Source organism: Chlorocebus sabaeus, chromosome 7 (genome assembly GCF_047675955.1).
Source record: "Chlorocebus sabaeus isolate Y175 chromosome 7, mChlSab1.0.hap1, whole genome shotgun sequence".
NCBI classification, from domain to species: domain Eukaryota; kingdom Metazoa; phylum Chordata; class Mammalia; order Primates; family Cercopithecidae; genus Chlorocebus; species Chlorocebus sabaeus.
In genome coordinates, this window is record NC_132910.1 from 42,613,056 (window position 1) to 42,632,530 (window position 19,475).

Here is a 19,475-nt window from a genome sequence, read left to right on the forward strand (position 1 = left end):
GGTCACAGTAAAAAATTTTAGTTTCCAAATCCTTATTTTCTTGTATTTCAAATCCAATGTTTTATCATCCAAAATTGCTCCTCTAATGTCCCTGAACCTTCCAGTCCAGTCATCTACCCCTATCTCACATCAACTTCTTGCAGCAACTACACTGAACGTCTTGCAGTTCATCAATTTAAACACTACTCTTCACACCTCATACATTTGCCAGTGTTTTTTCCTTTATCTACAGTGTCCTCTCCTCCTTCATCCTCATTCTACCCTCTTTGTTGGAGTTGTTTCCTTCAAAGATGTGTGGACTGACAGTTAATATTCTCTATTAGCAATTACAGTCATCTGTTTTAATTGCCTGTTTACTTTGCTGTGTTATCATCATCCTGTGAACATCTTTAAATTCTTTTACCCAGAATTCCAATCTTTTCCATCTCCCATCCTGACCTACAATGGATACCCTAAAATCTTTCTTTTCAATATTATTTAATTTATAAGTATGTATAAAAAGTAAGTTCCCCAACATTAGGAGAATTATTTGTGTTTTCTGAATGTAATGGATATCTTATATTTAAACTGTGAAATAGTATTATAAGATGTATGTAGAAAAAATGAAAAGTATGAATTTATTCAAATTTTACCCCATGTGAAATATCACCAATACTTGATAAAGATAGGTTTTGTTTATCAAAATCTATTTATTCATTTTATTTTGTTTTTACAAAACTACTTGTGAATCACGGTTCTTATTTATTTGTAACTGTGCCTACTTAAACAATATGAGAGAAACTGAGGTTCTCTCTTCATTTTTACTGGCTATGACACACACATTTTTACTGAAATAATTTGATTTTATAATTTAAAAATGTAAACTTGGTAGCTTTCCGTAAAACCAAAAACCCTAACTTAATAGGTAATTCAAAAATTCACTTTAAATAGTAATTATACAAATGTTGACAAAAACTCTTTTTTTAAAAAATAAGTTCTACCTTTATTTTAGATTCTGGGGATACATTGCAGGTTAGTTACGTGGACATATGGCATGATGCTGAGGTTTAGGCTATGAATGATCTGTCACACAGGTGGTGAGCATAGTACACCATAGGTAGCTTTTCAACCCTTGTCCCTCTCCCTTCCTCTTTGCTCAAGTAGTCCCTGGTGTCTGTTGTTGCCATCTTTATGTCCCTGAGTACTCAGTGTTTAGCTCCTGCTTTTAAGTAAAAACGTGGTATTCGGTTTTCTGCTCTTGGGTTAATTTATTTAGAATAACGACCTCCTGCTGAATCCATGTTGCTGCAATAGACATGATGTTTTCACTATTTTTTATGACTGCATAGTATTCCAAGGTGTATATGTACCACATTTTTTTTTTATCCATTCCACCATTGATGGGAAACGAGATTGATTCCCTATCTTTACTATTTAAATACCACTTATTGTCTTTTTTGTGCTGAGCATTTTGCTACATTCTTCCTCAGAACAACAGTTTGAGGACTGATTTTTCTCAATTTGTAAAAGAATCAAGTTAGAATAAGAGACTTTATTATTTCTAAGTGCACTGAGATTTGCACTTTTCTCTTAGCAGATATTGAACAACAACAACAAAAAAACATACAAGAGGTAGTGTGATGCAGAGAAGGGGACAAACGTAGTTATTGTAGTTCGGAACTTTGCAGGAGTAGAGTGTTGGAGTCCTGAAGTGTTCTGATTAATAAAAAGCTATCTTTCACACCCACAGCAAAATGCACATAAAATATCACAAATACTTGTGGTAACATTTAAGAGTAGAGTTGACATGTGAAATCGAGAATTATGTTAAACACTTATCTAGTGTCTAATATACATTTGTAACCAACAAAAAGAAAAATGATTAAAAATAAAAGCAATACCAGTTGATTCCCTGAAACCTTTTTGTATAGATTTTTTTTTTTTTTAATTATACTTTAGGTTCTAATGTACATGTGCACAAACTGCAGGTTGGTTACATATGTATACATGTGCCATGTTGGTGTGCTGCGCCCATTAACTCATCATTTACATTAGGTATATCTCCTAATGCTATCCCTCCCTGCTCCCCCCATCCCATGACAGGCCCCATTATGTGATGTTCCCCACCCTGTGTCCAAGTGTTCACATTGTTCAACTCCCACCTATGAGTGAGAACATGCGGTGTTTGGTTTCCTGTTCTTGCGATAGTTTGCTGAGAATGATGGTTTCCAGCTGCATCCATGTCCCTACAAAGGACACAAACTCATCCTTTTTTATGGCTGCATAGTATTCCATGGGGTATATGTGCCACATTTTCTTAATCCAGTCTGTCACTGATGGACATTTGGGTTGATTCCAAGTCTTTGCTATTGTGAATAGTGCCGCAATAAACATATGTGTGCATGTGTCTTTATAGCAGCATGATTTATAATCCCTTGGGTATATGTCCAGTAATGGGATGGCTTGGTCAAATGGTCATTCTAGTTCTAGATCCTTGAGGAATCGCCACACTGTCTTCCACAATGGTTGAACTAGTTTACAGTCCCACCAACAATGTAAAAGTGTTCCTGTTTCTCCACATCCTCTCCAGTACCTGTTGTTTCCTGACTTTTCAATAATGGTCTTTCTAAGTAGTGTGAGATGGTATCTCATTGTGGTTTTGATTTGCATTTCTCTGATGGCCAGTGATGCTGAGCATTCTTTCATGTGTCTGTTGGCTGCATAAATATCTTCTTTTGAGAAGTATCTGTGCATATCTTTGCCCACTTTTTGATGGGTTTGTTTGACTTTTTCTTGTAAATTTGTTTAAGTTCTTTGTAGACTCTGGATATTAGCCCTTTGTCAGATGGGTAGTTTGTAAACATTTTCTCCCATTCTGCATATTGCCTGTTCACTCTAATGGTAGTTTCTTTTGCTGTGCAGAAGTTCTTTAGTTTAATTAGAGCCCATGTGTCAATTTTGGTTTTGTTGCCATTGCTTTTGGTGTTTTAGTCATGAAGTCCTTGCCCATGCCTATGTCCTGACTGGTATTGCCTAGGTTTTCTTCTAGTGTTTTTATGATTTTAGGTCTAACATTTAAGTCTTTAATCCATCTTGAATTAATTTTTGTATAAGGTGTAAGGAAGGGATTCAGTTTCAGCTTTCTACATATGGCTAGCCAGTTTTCCCAGCAGCATTTATTAAATAGTGAATCCTTTCTTCATTTCTTGTTTTTGTCAGGTTTGTCAAAGATCAGATGGTTGTAGAAGTGTGGTATTATTTCTGAGGGCTCTGTTCTGTTCCATTGGTCTATATCTATGTTTTGGTACAGTACCATGCTGTTTTGGTTACTGTAGCCTTGTAGTATATTTTAAAGTCTGGTAGTGTGATACCTCCAGCTTTGTTCTTTTGGTTTAGGATTGTCTTGGCAATGCGGGCTCTTTTTTGGTTCCATATGAACTTTAAAGTAGTTTTCTTTTTTTTCCCCCAATTCTGAGGAGAAAGTCATTGGTAGCTTGATGGGAATGGCATTGAATCTATAAATGACCTTGGGGAGTATGGCCATTTTCATGACATTAATTCTTCCTATCTATGAGCATAGAATGTTCTTTCATTTGTTTGTGTCCTCTTTTATTTCGTTGAGCAGTGGTTTGTAGTTCTCCTTCAAGAGGTCCTTTACATCCCTTGTAAATTGGATTCCTAGGTATTTTACTCTCTTTGAAGCAATTGTGAATGGAGTTCACTCATGATTTGGCTCTCTGTTTGTCTGTTATTGGTGTATAGGAAAGCTTGTGATTTTTGCACTTTGATTTTGTATCCTGAGACTTTGCTGAAGTTGCTTGTCAGCTTAAGGAGATTTGGGGCTGAGACAGTGGGGTATTCTAAATATACAATCATGTTATCTGCAAACAGGGACAATGTGACTTCCTCTTTTCCTAAGTGAATACCCTTTATTTCTTTCCCTTGCCTAATTGCCCTGGCCAGAACTTCCAACATTATGTTGAATAGGAGTGGTGAGAAAGGGCCTCCCTGTCTTGTGCCAGTTTTCAAAGGGAATGCTTCCAATTTTTGCCTATTCAGTATGATATTGGCTGTGGGTCTGTCATAAATAGCTCTTATTATTGTGAGATACATCCCATCAATACCTAATTTATTGAGAGTTTTTGGCATGAAGGGCTGTTGAACTTTGTCGAAGGTCTTTTCTGCATCTATTGAGATAATCATGTGGTTTTTGTCTTTGGTTCTGTTTATATGATGTAAAACTTTTATTGATTTGCATATGTTGAACCAGCCTTGCATCCCAGGGATGAAGCCAACTTGATCATGGTGGATAAGACTTTTGATGGGTTGCTGGATTTGGTTTGCCAGTATTTTTTTCAGTATTTTTGCATTGATGTTCATCAGGGATATTGGTCTAAAATTCTCTTTTTTAAATTGTATCTCTACCAGGCTTTGGTATCAGCATGACATTGGCTTCATAAAATGAATTAGGTAGGAGTCCCTCTTTTTCTACTGATTGGAATAGTTTCAGAAGGAATGGTACATGCTCCTCTTTGTACCTCTGGTAGAATTCAGTGGTAAATCCATCTGCTCCTGGACTTTTTTGGTTGGTGGGCTATTAATTATTGCCTCAATATCAGAACTTGTTGTTGATCTATTCAGGGATTCAACTTCTTCCTGGTTTAGTCTTGGGAGGGTGTATTTATCCATTTCTTCTAGATTTTCTAGTTTATTTGCATAGAAGTGTTTATAGTGTTCTCTGATGGTAGTTTGTATTTCCTTGGATTGGTGGTGATATCCCCTTTATCATTTTTTATTGCATCTATCTGATTCTTCTCTCTTTTCTTCTTTATTAGTCTTGCTAGCAGTCTATCAATTTTGTTGATCTTTTCAAAAATTCAGCTCCTGGATTCACTGATTTTTTGAAGGGTTTTTTTTTGTGTGTGTGTCTCTATCTCCCTCAGTTCTGTTCTGATCTTAGTTATTTCTTGCCTTCTGCTAGCTTTTGAATGTGTTTGTTCTTGTTTCTCTAGTTCTTTTAATTGTGATGTTAGGGTATCAATTTTAGATCTTTCCTGCTTTCTCTTGTGGGCACTTAGTGCTATAAATTTCCCTCTACACACTGCTTTAAATGTGTCCCAGAGATTCTGAGACGTTGTGTCTTTGTTCTCATTGGTTTCAGAGAACATCTTTATTTCTGCCTTCATTTTGTTATATACCCAGTAGTCATTCATTAGCAGGTTGTTCCGTTTCCATGTATTTGTGTAGTTTTGAATGAGTTTCTTAATCATGAGTTCTAGTTTGATTGCACTGTGGTCTGAGAGACAGTTTGTTGTGATTTCTGTTCTTTTACATTTGCTGAGGAGTGCCTTACTTCCAACTATGTGGTCAATTTTGGAATAAGTGTGATGTGGTGCTGAGAAGAATGTATATTCTGTTAATCTGGAGTGGAGAGTTCTGTAGATGTCTATTAGGTCTGCTTGGTGCAGAGCTGAGTTCAATTTTTGTATATCCTTCTTAACTTGCTGTCTTGTTGATCTGTCTAATGTTGACAGTGGGGTGTTAAAGTCTCCCATTATTATTGTGTGTGAGTCTAAGTCTCTTTGTAGGTCTCTAAGGACTTGCTTTATGAATCTGAGAGCTCCTCTATTGGGTTCATATATGTTTAGTATAGTTAGCTCTTTTTGCTGAATAGATTCCTTTACTATTATGCAATGGCCTTCTTTGTCTCTTTTGATATTTGTTGGTTTAAAGTGTGTTTTTTTCAGAGACTAGGACTGCAACCCCTGCTTTTTTTTTTGTTTGTTTGTTTTCCATTTGCTTGGTACATCTTCCTCCATCCCTTTATTTTGAGCCTCTGTGTGTCTCTGCATGTAAGATGAGTCTCTGGAATACAGCACTCTGGTGGGTCTTGACTCTTTATCCAATTTGCCAGTCTGTGTCTTTCAACTGGAGCATTTAGCCCTTTTATATTTAAGGTTAATATTGTTTTTTGTGAATTTGATACTGTCATTATGATGTTAGCTCGTTATTTTGCTTGTTAGTTGATGTAGTTTTTTCCTAGCATTGATGTTCTTTACAATTTGGCATGTTTTTGCAGTGGCTGATACCGGTTGCTCCTTTCCATGTTTAGTGTGTCCTTCAGAAGCTCTTGTAAGGCAGGCCTGGTGGAGAAAATCTCTCAGCATTTGTTTGTCTGTAAAGGATTTTATTTCTTCTTCTCTTATGAAGCTTAGTTTGGCTGGATATGAAATTCTTGTTTGAAAATTCTTTCTTTAAGAATGTTGAATATTGGCTCCCACTCTCTTCTGGCTTGTAGAGTTTCTGCCAAGAGATGTGCAGTTAGATGTGCAGTTACCTTTGTTGGTAACCTGACCTTTCTCTCTGGCTGCCCTTAACATTTTTTCCTTAATTTCAACTTTGGTGAATCTGACAATTATGTGTCTTGGAGTTGCTCTTCTCAAGGAGTGTCTTTGTGGCATTCTCTGTATTTCCTGAATTTGAATATTGGCCTGCCTCACTAGGTTGGGGAAGTCTCTTAGATAATATCCTGAAGAGTGTTTTTCAACTTGGTTCCATTCTCCCCATCAGTTTCAGGTACACCAATCAGACGTAGATTTGGTCTTTTCACATAGTCCTATATTTCTTGGAGGCTTTGTTCATTTATTTTTACTCATTTTTCTCTAAACTTCTCTTCTCACATCATTTCATTCATTTGATCTGCAATCACTCATACCCTTTCTTCCACTTCATCAAATCGGCTACTGAAGCATGCATCACGTAGTTCTCGCACAGTGGTTTTCAGCTCCATCAGGCCATTTAAGGACTTCTCTACACTGTTTATTCAAGTTAGCCATTAGTCTAATCTTTTTTCAGGGTTTTTAGCTTAATTGCAATGGGTTTGAATATCCTCGTTTCGCTTGGAGAAGTTTGTTATTACCAGTCATCTGAAGCCTTCTTCTCTCAGCTTGTCAAAGTCATTCCCTGTCCAACTTTGTTCCGCTGCTGGCAAGGAGCTGCATTCCTTTGGAGGAGAAGAGGTGCTCTCATTTTTAGAATGTTCAGCTTTTCTGCTCTGGTTTCTCTCCATCTTTGTGGTTTTATCAACCTTTGGTCTTTTATGATGGTGACATACAGATGGGGTTTTGGTGTGGATGTCCTTTCTGTTTGTTAGTTTACCTTCTAACAGTCAGGACCCTCAGCTGCAGGTCTGTTGGAGTTTGCTGGAGGTCCACTGCAGACCCTGTTTGCCTGGGTATCTCCAGCAGAGGCTGCAGAACAGCAAATATTGCAGAATGGCAGATGTTGCTGCCTGATCCTTCCTTTGGAAGCTTCGTCTCAGAGGGGCACCTGGCCGGATGAGGTGTCAGTCGGCCCCTACTGGGAGGTGCCTCCCAGTTAGGCTACTCGGGGATCAGGGACCCACTTGAGGAGGCAGTCTGTCCATTCTCAGATCTCAAACTCCATACTGGAGAATCCTACTACTCTCTTCAAAGCTGTCAGACTGGGACGTTTAAGTCTGCAGAAGTTTCTGCTGCCTTTTGTTTAGCTATGCCCTGCCCCCAGAAGTGGAGTCTACAGAGGCAGGCAGGCCTCCTTGAGTTGTGGTGGACTCCACCCACTCTGAGATTCCAGATGGCTTTGTTTATCTACTCAACCCTCAGCAATGGCGGATGCCCGTCCCCCACCCTTGCTGCCACCTTGCAGTTCGAGCTCAGACTGCTGTGATAGCAATAAGCAAGGCTCCTTGGGCATGGGACCCTCCTAGCCAGCTGCAGGATATAATCTCCTGGTGTGCCATTTGCTAAGTCTGTTGGAAAAGTGTGGTATTAGGGTGAGAATGTCCCAATTTTCCAGGTACTGTCTGTCACAGCTTCCCTTTGCTAGGAAAGGGACTTCCCTGACCCCTTGTGCTTCCTGGGTGAGGTGATGCCTCGCTCTGCACCCACTGTCTGACAAGTCCCAGTGAGATGAACCCGGTACCTCAGTTGGAAATGCATAAATCACCTGTCTCTGCGTCACTCACGCTAGGAGCTGCAGACTGGAGCTGTTCCTGTTTGGCCATCTTGGAACCTCCCCGTTTTGTATAGATTTGCCAGATGCTCTTTTTCAGCCAGTCCATTGAGACTAGTTTGCTTTACAGCTTCTTATTTTGAAAAAGTATAAATAAAGTACTTGTTCATGAGAAAAAGTTAACTGAGGAGAAATTACATCTACCTTGGGAGTAAGTAAAATATTTCTTGTTTAATTTTCTTAAATGAGATGATTCTTATTAAATAGTTATTTTATAGTTGCACAGAAATAATGAAAAATGATCTCACTGACATTGTGCTTTATTCCTAATGACTGGTTAGATAGTTATTAGGAATAAAGGTAGTGTGTCTGAAATTATTTTTAGATTTGCACTTCAGATTCTTAACATATATTAGAAAAATTGTTCCCTTCCTTGAACCACACCATTTATTTTTGGTAATATAGTATAAAGATGAGAAAATGATAATAGAAAAGCAGAAAATAAAAGGACTTTAGTTCATTTTGGTGTGATTATTACTGCTGTATAAATTATACTAAAAATATTAAATATATTTTACTTTTAAGATATCAATTTGTTGGTAATATTGCTTAATAGTAGTCCTTTAGAACTCCAATAATAAAACTGTTTTCTAAGTTCTTGTTCTTTCAGATTTAGAATAATTTTTAAAAGCTATATCTTAAAAAATACTTAATATTTTGACTATTAGAATATATTTATGTTCTTTTCTTAGTCTATAAAAAGTATAAAACACAATCTTTACCATTTGCAATTTGAGAAAGTATCAATTCATCATGTTTTATTAAAGAGGAAATTTTTTTCATACAATCTCTACCTTTCTCCTAGTAAAAATTAATTACTCAGCTGGAGTGACACCATTTTTGCAATGAAAATTAGTAGTTGCAGATCATGGTTTTTCATTGATTGCTTTTGATGCCTAAATTCCATTTCCATATAGTATTCTAATGTAGTCTGTTATTAAGGAAGACATCTGATTAAGTTTTCTTTTCTTTTATTACTTTTTAAAATTTCAACTCTATTTTAGTTTCAGGGGGTACATGTCCAGTTTTGATACAGGGATATATTGCACGATGCTGAGGTTTGTAATATGATTGGATCTGTCACCCCAGTATTTTTTTTTTTGATTTTTATTTATTATTATTTTTTAAAAATTTATTTATTATTATTATACTTTAAGTTGTAGGGTACATGTGCACAATGTGCAGGTTTGTTACATATGTATACTTGTACCATGTTGGTGTGCTGCACCCATCAACTCGTCGTTTACATCAGGTATAACTCCCAGTGCAATCCCTCCCCCCTCCCCCCTCCCCATGATAGGCCCCGGTGTGTGATGTTCCCCTTCCCGAGTCCAAGTGATCTCATTGTTCAGTTCCCACCTATGAGTGAGAACATGCGCTGTTTGGTTTTCTGCTCTTGTGATAGTTTGCTAAGAATGATGGTTTCCAGCTGCATCCATGTCCCTACAAAGGACACAAACTCATCCTTTTTTATGGCTGCATAGTATTCCATGGTGTATATGTGCCACATTTTCTTAATCCAATCTGTCACTGATGGACATTTGGGTTGATTCCAAGTCTTTGCTATTGTGAATAGTGCTGCAATAAACCTACGTGTGCATGTGTCTTTATAGCAGCATAATTTATAATCCTTTGGGTATATACCCAGTAATGGGATGGCTGGGTCATATGGTACATCTAGTTCTAGATCCTTGAGGAATCGCCATACTGTTTTCCATAATGGTTGAACTAGTTTACAATCCCACCAACAGTGTAAAAGTGTTCCTATTTCTCCACATCCTCTCCAGCACCTGTTGTTTCCTGACTTTTGAATGATCGCCATTCTAACTGGTGTGAGATGGTATCTCATTGTGGTTTTGATTTGCATTTCTCTGATGGCCAGTGATGATGAGCATTTTTTCATGTGTCTGTTGGCTGTATGAATGTCTTCTTTTGAGAAATGTCTGTTCATATCCTTTGCCCACTTTTGGATGGGGTTGTTTGTTTTTTTCTTGTAAATTTGTTTGAGTTCTTTGTAGGTTCTGGATATTAGCCCTTTGTCAGATGAGTAGATTGCAAAAATTTTCTCCCATTCTGTAGGTTGCCTGTTCACTCTGATGGTAGTTTCTTTTGCTGTGCAGAAGCTCTTTAGTTTAATGAGATCCCATTTGTCAATTTTGGCTTTTGCTGCCGTTGCTTTTGGTGTTTTAGACATGAAGTCTTTGCCCATGCCTATGTCCTGAATGGTACTACCTAGGTTTTCCTCTAGGATTTTTATGGTATTAGGTCTAACATTTAAGTCTCTAATCCATCTTGAATTAATTTTCGTATAAGGAGTAAGGAAAGGATCCAGTTTCAGCTTTCTACTTATGGCTAGCCAATTTTCCCAGCACCATTTATTAAATAGGGAATCCTTTCCCCATTTCTTGTTTCTCTCAGGTTTGTCAAAGATCAGATGGTTGTAGATGTGTGGTATTATTTCTGAGGACTCTGTTCTGTTCCATTGGTCTATATCTCTGTTTTGGTACCAGTACCATGCTGTTTTGGTTACTGTAGCCTTGTAGTATAGTTTGAAGTCAGGTAGCGTGATGCCTCCAGCTTTGTTCTTTTGACTTAGGATTGTCTTGGAGATGCGGGCTCTTTTTTGGTTCCAAATGAACTTTAAAGCAGTTTTTTCCAATTCTGTGAAGAAGCTCATTGGTAGTGTCACCCAAGTATTGAGCATAGCATCCAATAGGTATTTTTTCAACCCTGGCACCCCTTCTTCCCTCCCAGCTTTTATAGTACCCAGTGTGTACTGTTTTCATGTTTATGGTCATGTATGTCCGATAGTTAGCTCCCATTTAAAAGTGAAAACTTGTGGTATTTGGTTTTCTGTTTCTATGTTAATTTATTTAGGATAATGGCTTCCAGCTCCATCCATGTTGCTGCAAAGAATATGATTTCTTTTTTCTTTTTTTTTTTTTTTTTTGAGACAGAGTCTCACTCTGTCACCCAGGCTGGTGTGAAGAAGTAGCATGACCTCAGCTCACTGCAACTTTTACCTCTTGATTTCAAGTGATTCTCCTGCCTCAGCCTCCTGAGTAGCTGGGATTACAAGCACCCACCACCAAAACTAGCTAATTTTTGTATTTTTAGTAAAGACTGGTTTTCACCATGTTGGCCAGGGTGGTCTCGAACTCCTGACCTTAGGTGATCCACCTGCCTTGGCCTCCCAAAGTGTTGGGATTACAGGCATGAACCACAATGCCTGGCCCAATTTCATTCTTTTTTATGATGGTGTAGTGTCTCATGGTTTGTATGTACCACATTTTCTTTATCCAGTCCACTACTGATGGGCACCTAGGTTGATTCCAGGTCTTTGCTATTGTGAATAGTGCTGCAATGGACATATGAGTGTGTGTGTCTTTTTGGTAGAACAATTTCTTTTCCTTTGGATAAATACCCAGTAATGTGACTACTGGGTGGAATGATAGTTCTATTTTTAGTCCTTTAAGAAATCTCTAAACCGCTTTCTACAGTGGTTGAATTAAGTTAATGTCCCAACCAACAGCGTATAAGCATTCCTGTTTCTCTGCAGCCTCACCAACAGTTGTTTTTTGCCCATTTAATAAGAGCCATTCTGACTCATAAGAGATGGTGTTTCATTGTTGTTTTTATTGGTATTTATTTGATGATTAGAGATTTTGAGCATTTTTTCATATATTTGTTAACTGCTTGCATGTCTTCTTTTGAGAAGTGTCTGTTCATGTCCTTTATTGATTTTTTTTTTTAATTAGTTGATTCAAGTTCCTTATAGATTCTGGATATTAGATCTTCGTCAGATTCAAAATTTGTGAATATTTTCTACAATTCTGTAGATTTTCTGCTTACCCTGTGATGTGGTTTCATTGTGTCCCCACCCATATCTCACCTTGAATTGTAATAATCCCCACATGTCAAGGGTTGGGGACAGGTGGATATAATTGAATCATGGGGGCAGTTTCCCCCATACTGTTCTTGTGGTAGTAAATAAGTGTCACAAAATCTCATGGTTTCATAAAGGAGAGTTCACCTGAACAAGCTCTCTCTTGCCTGCCAGCATGTAAGACGTGCCTTTGACTCTCTCTTGCTTTCTGCCATGATTGTGAGGCCTCCCTATCCATGTGAAACTGTTAATCCATTGAACCTCTTTCCTTTATAAATTACCCAGTGTTGAGTATGTCTTTATTAGCAACATGAGAACAAACTAATACACTCTGTTAGTTTCTTTTGCTGTGCAATTTAATTAGATCTACTTGGTAATTTTTATTTTTGTTGTGATTGCTTTTGAGTACTTAATCATCAATTATTTGCCAAGGCTGATATAGTGTTTCAACATAGTGTTTCCTGGGTTTTCTTATAGGATTTTCATAGTTCAAGATTTTACTTTTAAATATTTAATCCACCTTAATTCTTGTATTTGTACAAGTATACAAGAATTGAAAAGTAGGAGTCTAGTTTCTTTCTTCTGCATATAGTTAGCCAGTTATTGCAATATCATTTATTGAATAGAGAGTCCTTTCCTTATAGTGTATTTTTGTAGACTTTGTAAAAGATTAGGTAGTTGTAGTGTGTGGCTTTTTTTTTTTTTTTTCTTTTTTTCTTTTTTTTCTGAGTTCTCTATTCTCTTCCATTAGACTATGTGTCTGTTTTAGTACCAGCACCATGCTATTTTGGTTACTGTAACTTTGTAAGGTAGTTTGCATTTCGGTAATGTAATCCATCCTGCTTTGTTCTTTTTGCTTAGGATTAATTTGGCTATTTGAACTCTTTTTGTTCCATCTGAATTTTAGAATAGTTTTTCTTAATACTGTGAAAAATGATGTTGCTAATTTTATAGGAACAGTGTTGAATCTGTAGATTGCTTTGGGCAATATGGCCATTTTAAGGATACTGATTCTTCTAGTCCATGAACATGGAATATTTTTTCATTTGTTTGTGTCATCACTGATCTCTTTCAGCAGTTTTTTGTAGTTTTGCTTGTAGAGATCTTTTCCCTCCTTGGTTAGATGTATTTCTAGGTATTTGTGTGTGTGTGTGTGTGGGGCGGGGGGGCTATTGTGAATTTGATTGCTGTTGTTTTTATAATTTGGCTCTCAATTTTTGAACATTATTGATGTGTAGAAATGCCAAATATTTTTGTATATATACTTTGTATCCTGAAACTTTACTGAAGTTGTTTATCAGCTTTAGGTACCTTTTGGCAGAGTATGTAGCGTTTTCTAGGTATAAGATTATGTCATCAGTGAAGAGAGATAATTTGACATCTTTTTCTATTTGTATGCCTTTTATTTATTTCTCTTACCTGATTGCTCTAATTAAGACTTCCAGTACTATGTTGATAGGAGTTGTGTGAGCAGGCATTCTTGTCTTGTCCTGGGTCTTAGGGTGAATGCCTCTAGCTTTGGCCCATTCAGTATAATGTTGGTGAAGGGTTTGTCATAGATGGCTCTTATTATTTTGAAGTATGTTACTTCAATGCCTAATTTCTTTAGGTTTTTTTTTTTTTTTTTTTTTCCTACCGTGAAGTGGTGTTGTATTTTATTGAAAGATTCTTTTCATCTATTGAGATTATCATATGGTTTTTGTTTTCAATTCTGTTTATGTGGTAAATCACACTTATTGACTGGTGTATGTTGAACCCACATTGCATCCCCGGAATAAAGCCTATTTGATTGTGTTGAATTAACTGTTTTATGTACTTCTGGGTTTGGTTTGGCGGTATTTTATTGAGGCTTTTTGTATCTATGTTCATCAGGGATATTAGCCTATAGTTTCCTTTTTTTTATTGTGTCTGTGAGATTTTGGTATCAAGACAAGGCTAACTTTATACAATGTGTTAGAGATAAGTTCCTCCTTTTTGATTTTTTGGAATAGTCTCAGTAACTTTTGTACCTTTGTTTCTCTGGTAGAATATACAAAATGTTTTTATTATTTGGTAGGTGTTTTAAATCACTGACTCAATTTTAGAACTCATTATTGGTCTGTTCAGGGTTTCTTCTTGATTCAATATTTGTTGGTCATGTGTTTCCAGGAATTTATCCATTTTTTTCTACATTTTCTAGTTTATGTGCATATAGGTGTTAATAATGGTCTCTAAGGATCTTCTGTATTTCTGTGGGACTGGTTATAATGTCGTTTTTGTTGTTTCTGAGTTGCATATTTGGATCTCCTCTCTTTTTGTCTCTGTGAGTCTAGATAATGGTCTATAGACCTCGTATATTCTTTCAAAGAACCAATTTTTTTTTGTTGTTGATATTTCGTATGAATTTTTGGGTCTCAATTTCATTTAGTTCTGTTTGGATTTTAGTTATTTTTTTTTTCTTGTGGTACCTTTGGGGTTACTTTGTTGTCATTTTTTCTAGTTTCCAGGTGTGATGTTATATTCTTAATTTGACATCTTTCTGTGTTCTTGATGTAAGCATTTAGCACTATAATCTGTCTTCCTAACACTTTTTTAAACACATTCTGGAGATTTTGGTATGTTCTGTCTTTGTTTTCTTTTATTTCAAACAAGTTTTGGATTTCTGCCTTAATTTAATTGTTTGTACAAAGGGCATTCAGAAAAAAGTTATTTAGTTTCTGTGTAATTGTATGATTTTTTACAGATGCTCTTCATATTGATTTCTAATTTTTATTCTACTATGCTTGTAGAATATGCTTGATTGGATTTTGGGTTTTTAAAATTTTATAGAGACTTGCTTTATGGCCCAGAATATTGCCAGTCTTAAAGTATGTACTATGTGCAGATGAGAAGAATATATATTCTTTGATTTTAGGTGGAATACTCTGTTGATGTCATTAGGTCTAATTGGTCATGTTTTGAATTTAAGTTCAATATTTCTTTGTTAGTTTTCTGCCTTGATGATCTAACACTGTTAATGGGGTGTTAAAGTACCCCCTATTATTTGGTGTCTGTCTCTGTCTTTCTGTTGGTCTGGAAGTACTTGTTTATGAATCTGATCCTCCCAAACTGGGTACATATATGTTTAAGATAGTTCAGTCTTCTTGTTCAATTGAAACTAATATCATTATGTAATGCTCTTCATTGTCTTTTGTTATTGCCATTGGTTTAAAGTATGTTTTATCTAACACATGAATAGTGTTCCCTACTCTTTTTTGTTATCCATTTGCATACAGTTCTTCTCTGTTCCTTTACTTTGAGCCTATTGATGTCATTACATGTGAGATGTTCTCTTGAAGGCAGAAAAAGGTTAGGTCTTGTTTTCTTTCCAGCTTGCCACTCTGCCTTTTAAGTAGGGTGTTTAGACCATTTACATTTAAGTTTAATATTAATATGTGAGGTTTTGATCCTGCTATGGTAGAGTTAGCTGATTGCTTTGAAATCTTGATAATGTAGTTACATTTTAGGGTCTGTGGGCTATATAATTAAGTGTGTTTCTGTGATAGTGAGTATTTTTCTTTCATTTCTATCTTTAAATCTGTCTTCAGCATAACTGTAAGGCTTGTATAGTGGTAACAAACTCTCTTATTGCTTGCATACCTGGAAAGTATTTTTTCTCCTTTGCTTATGCGGCTTAGTTTGGCAGGATATGAAATTGTTGGTTGGGATTTTTTTTTCTTTAAGGATACTGGAAATGAACTCCTAATCTCTTCTGGCTTCTAAGGTTCAAGCCAAGATGTCAGCTGTTAGCCTAATATGTTTCCCGTTGTAAGTGATATGACCCTTTTTTTAGCTGCTATTAACATTTTTTTCTTGCACATTGACCTTCAAAAGTCTGATGACTATGTGTCTTGGGGATATTTGTCTTATGTACTGTCTTGCAAATATTCTCTGAGTTTCTTGAGTTTGCATGCTATCCTCACTAGAAAATGTTTTCCAAGTGGCTTACTACTCTCTCCTCTTCTCTCTCAGGAATGCCAATGAATCATATATTTGGTCTCTCTGCATAATCACATATTGCTTGGAGGCTTTGTTCATTTTTTAAAATTCTTCTTTTTTTTTTTTTTTTTAAATCTAACTGGACAGATTCAAAGAACTTGCCTTTGAATACTAAAATTATTTCCTTAGCTTGGTCTGTTCTTTTGTTTCATTTTGTTTTTACTCTGTGGTAAACTTTATGTACTTAGGAATTAATACCAACTCATTATTAGCAAAAAATAAACATCTTTACATCAAGAGTAGTTTTTCCTTTAATAAAAAAAGGTGGAATGTGTATAATGGACTAGGGATAATCAAAATTTGCCAAATGAGGCTAGTAAGACAATCCCAACAATTCACAATCATTATTCACTGGTCCATTAATCACAGGACAATACATACAAATGAAACTTACCTGGCTGGGTGTGGTGGCTCAGGCCTGTAATCCTAGCACTTTGGGAGGCCGAGGTGGGCAAATCATGAGGTCAGGAGTTCAAGACCAGCCTAGCCAACATGGCGAAACCCTGTCTCTACCAAAAACACAAAGAATCAGCTGGACGTAGTGGTGGGTGCCTGTAGTCCCAGCTGCTTGGGATGCTGAGGCAGGAGAACCGCTCAAACCCAGGAGGCAGAGGTCACAGTGAGCTGAGATCGCACCACTGCACTCCAGCCTGGCCAACAGAGTGAGATTCCATCTCAAAAAAAAAAAAAAAAAAAAATTGAAATAAAAAAATTAAACTTACCTACATATTAGAAAAACATCAAAATTCAACCATTAATCCAGCACATTATCAAATGAATAGACCAAATTTCTACCAACAAACTTAAGAAAATATCACTATCTATGAAATTCAAGTACTCCTGCTTAAGGAGCATTTACAGAACTCTCACCTCAAAGTTTCCCTGCAAAACAAGGTGAAATGCATACTCAAGACTCTTTAAGAATAAGTCACTGATAAAAACAGTATACTTGTAACTTGTGTAACATTTCATACATTTTTTTCAAGCACTGCACAATAATTAATTTGCATCAGGCTTTACAAATTAGAAAAGCTTCACTTATAGAACTTCTTTCCAGTGGGAGTTTTCACATGACTTTTCAAGTAAATGTTAAAACTGAAAATATTCTTGCAGTTTCTAAACTATTGGAGTTTTAATCCTGTGTACGTTCTTGTATTTACAAGGTCCAGCCAGCTACAGTGTGCATTTTCATATGTCCTTGAGTGGGTATGAGAGAAATGAAACATTCCCATATTCTGGACATTCATAGGGTTTTTCTCAGGAATGAGCTGATGTCTTCAAATGGAACTAACACAACTGAAGGCCTTACCACAAATTTAAATTCAAAAGGCTTTTCTCCACTCTGAGTCCTCCCAAATCTTCAAAAACAGGAAAATCTGAAGGCTTGACCACATTTCCTACATTCTTAAGGTTTCTCTGCAGTGTGAGCTCTTTCATGTTTATGAGGCAATGGGAAAGAGTAAATGTTTTACCACTTTTCTTACATTCAAGGGGCTTTATTTATTTATTTATTTATTTGAGATGGAGTCCCACTCTGTCACCAGGCTGGAGTGCAGTGGCACAATCTCAGCTTACTGCAACCTCCACCTCCTGGGTTCAAGCAATTCTCCTGCCCCAGCTTCCGAGTAGCTGGGACTACAAGCATATGCTACCACACCCAGCTAATTTTTGCATTTTCAGTAGAAAGGAGGTTTCACCATGTTGGCCAGGATGGTCTCTATCTCCTGACCTCGTTATCCACATGCACAGGGCTTCCCCCCAATCCCCCGTGGCTTTTTATGTCCTTGAAAAAGAACTAACACAACTGAAATGTGCCACCATGCCCAGCTAATTATTTTCTTTTTTCTTTTTCTTTTTTTTTTTTTTTTTTTTTTTCAGACGGAGTCTCGCTCTGTCGCCCAGGCTGGAGTGCAGTGGTGCAATCTTGACTCACCGCAAGCTCCGCCTCCTGGGTTCAAGCCACTCTCCTGCCTCAGCCTCCCGAGCAGCCAGCGTGATCCACCACGCCCAGCATTATTTTATTTTTTGTAGAGACAGGGTTTCACCATGTTGCCCAGGTTGTTTCATATTGTTTGAATCCAGACTGGTTATGAACTCCTGGGCTCAAGCAATACACACACTTTGACCTCCCAAAGTTCTGGGACAGCAGGCTGAGTCACTACACCCAACTTCTATATCATGACTTCTTTCATGGCGAGTAAGGTGACTGGAACAAATGTAGGCTTTACCGCATCTCTTACATTCATAGGGTTTTTCTCCAGTATGAATTCTTTGGTGGAGGTGAAGGGAACTGAGGCGACTAAAGGCTTGGTCACATTGTTTACATTCATAGGGTTTCTCTCCAGTATGAGTACTTCTATGGTTACAAAGGGAACGCAAAGGACTAAAGACTTTGCCACATTGTTTGCATTCATAGGGTCTCTCTCCAGTATGAATGCTTCCATGGTAATGAAGGGAAGTAGAACAGCTGAAGGCTTTATCACATTTGGTACATTTATAGGGTTTTTCTCCAGTGTGAGTCCTTTCATGCATCTTAAAAGAACAAGAAAATCTGAATGTTTTCCCACATTCCTTACATTAGTAGGGTTTTTCTCCAGTGTGAGTTTGTTCATGTATTAGGCAAGAACCGGAAACAGTGAATGCTTTACCACATTGTTTACATTTATAGGGTTTTTCTCCTATGTGAGTTCTCTGATGTCTTTCAACTGAATTGAGAAAATAAAAAGCTTTCCTACATATTGTACATTTGTAAGCTGGATTTCTACTGTGCATTATCGTGTGTCTTCTAACACCTGGAACAGAAATGAAGAATTTCCCACACTGTTCACATTTATATTGCTTCTCTCCATATGGTTTGTATCCTGAGTGAGCTAGGATGTGCCTATTAAGGAGGGAAAGACGTACAAAGACTTTTCCACAAATACTGCGTTCACATTGTTTTAATCCAGTAGAAATGTTCTCGTTCAGATCAAGATTTGGAATTTGACTACCAACTTGTCCATACTGACTACCTTCTTTGCTTTCACACAGTGTCTGTACCATATGATTTCTACAGAAGCCAGGTTCCTGCAAGTTTCCTGCATCACTTCTCTGTAGAGATTCTTCTGAGAAGAACTTAGCAAAGCCCATTCCTCTTAGGTAAAGTTCACAGCTACATCCTCAAAAGCCACGGAGTCCATTCCTTGGCTTCCTGGGTGTCTTGGCATCAACTAGGGATGTCCCAATACCTGCAGGTCACAGGGTGGCAGAGGCTGCTGCAGAGCCACCTGGGCCTCCCAGAGCCAAGAAGTAGCAGCGGAGACTAACAGGAAGAGCCTACTGTCTGTTCTGTTCTGTTGTTAAGACTTCCAACTATATTTTGAAATTTCTGTAGTGAATTTTTCAATTCCAGCATTTCAGTTGGTTCCTTCTTAATATGGTGATATTGGCTTTCCAGTCTGGATTCAATTTTTGGCTTTCTTTGGATTTCAACGTTCTCTTGAATCTTGTTGAACTTCTTTGTTAACCTGATTCTGAATTTTGTATCTGTCATTTAAGACAT

The 19,475-nt window shown here is 37.1% G+C and overlaps 1 protein-coding gene and 1 pseudogene across 1 annotated transcript in view; one reads left to right on the forward strand and one right to left on the reverse strand.

Moving 5' to 3' along the window:
- Window positions 1-19,475, forward strand: part of CCSER1 (coiled-coil serine rich protein 1) — a 1,436,819-nt gene that overhangs the window by 997,417 nt on the left and 419,927 nt on the right. The gene's annotated exons all lie outside the window — the stretch shown is intronic.
- Window positions 17,793-19,113, reverse strand: LOC103235976 (uncharacterized; annotated as a pseudogene).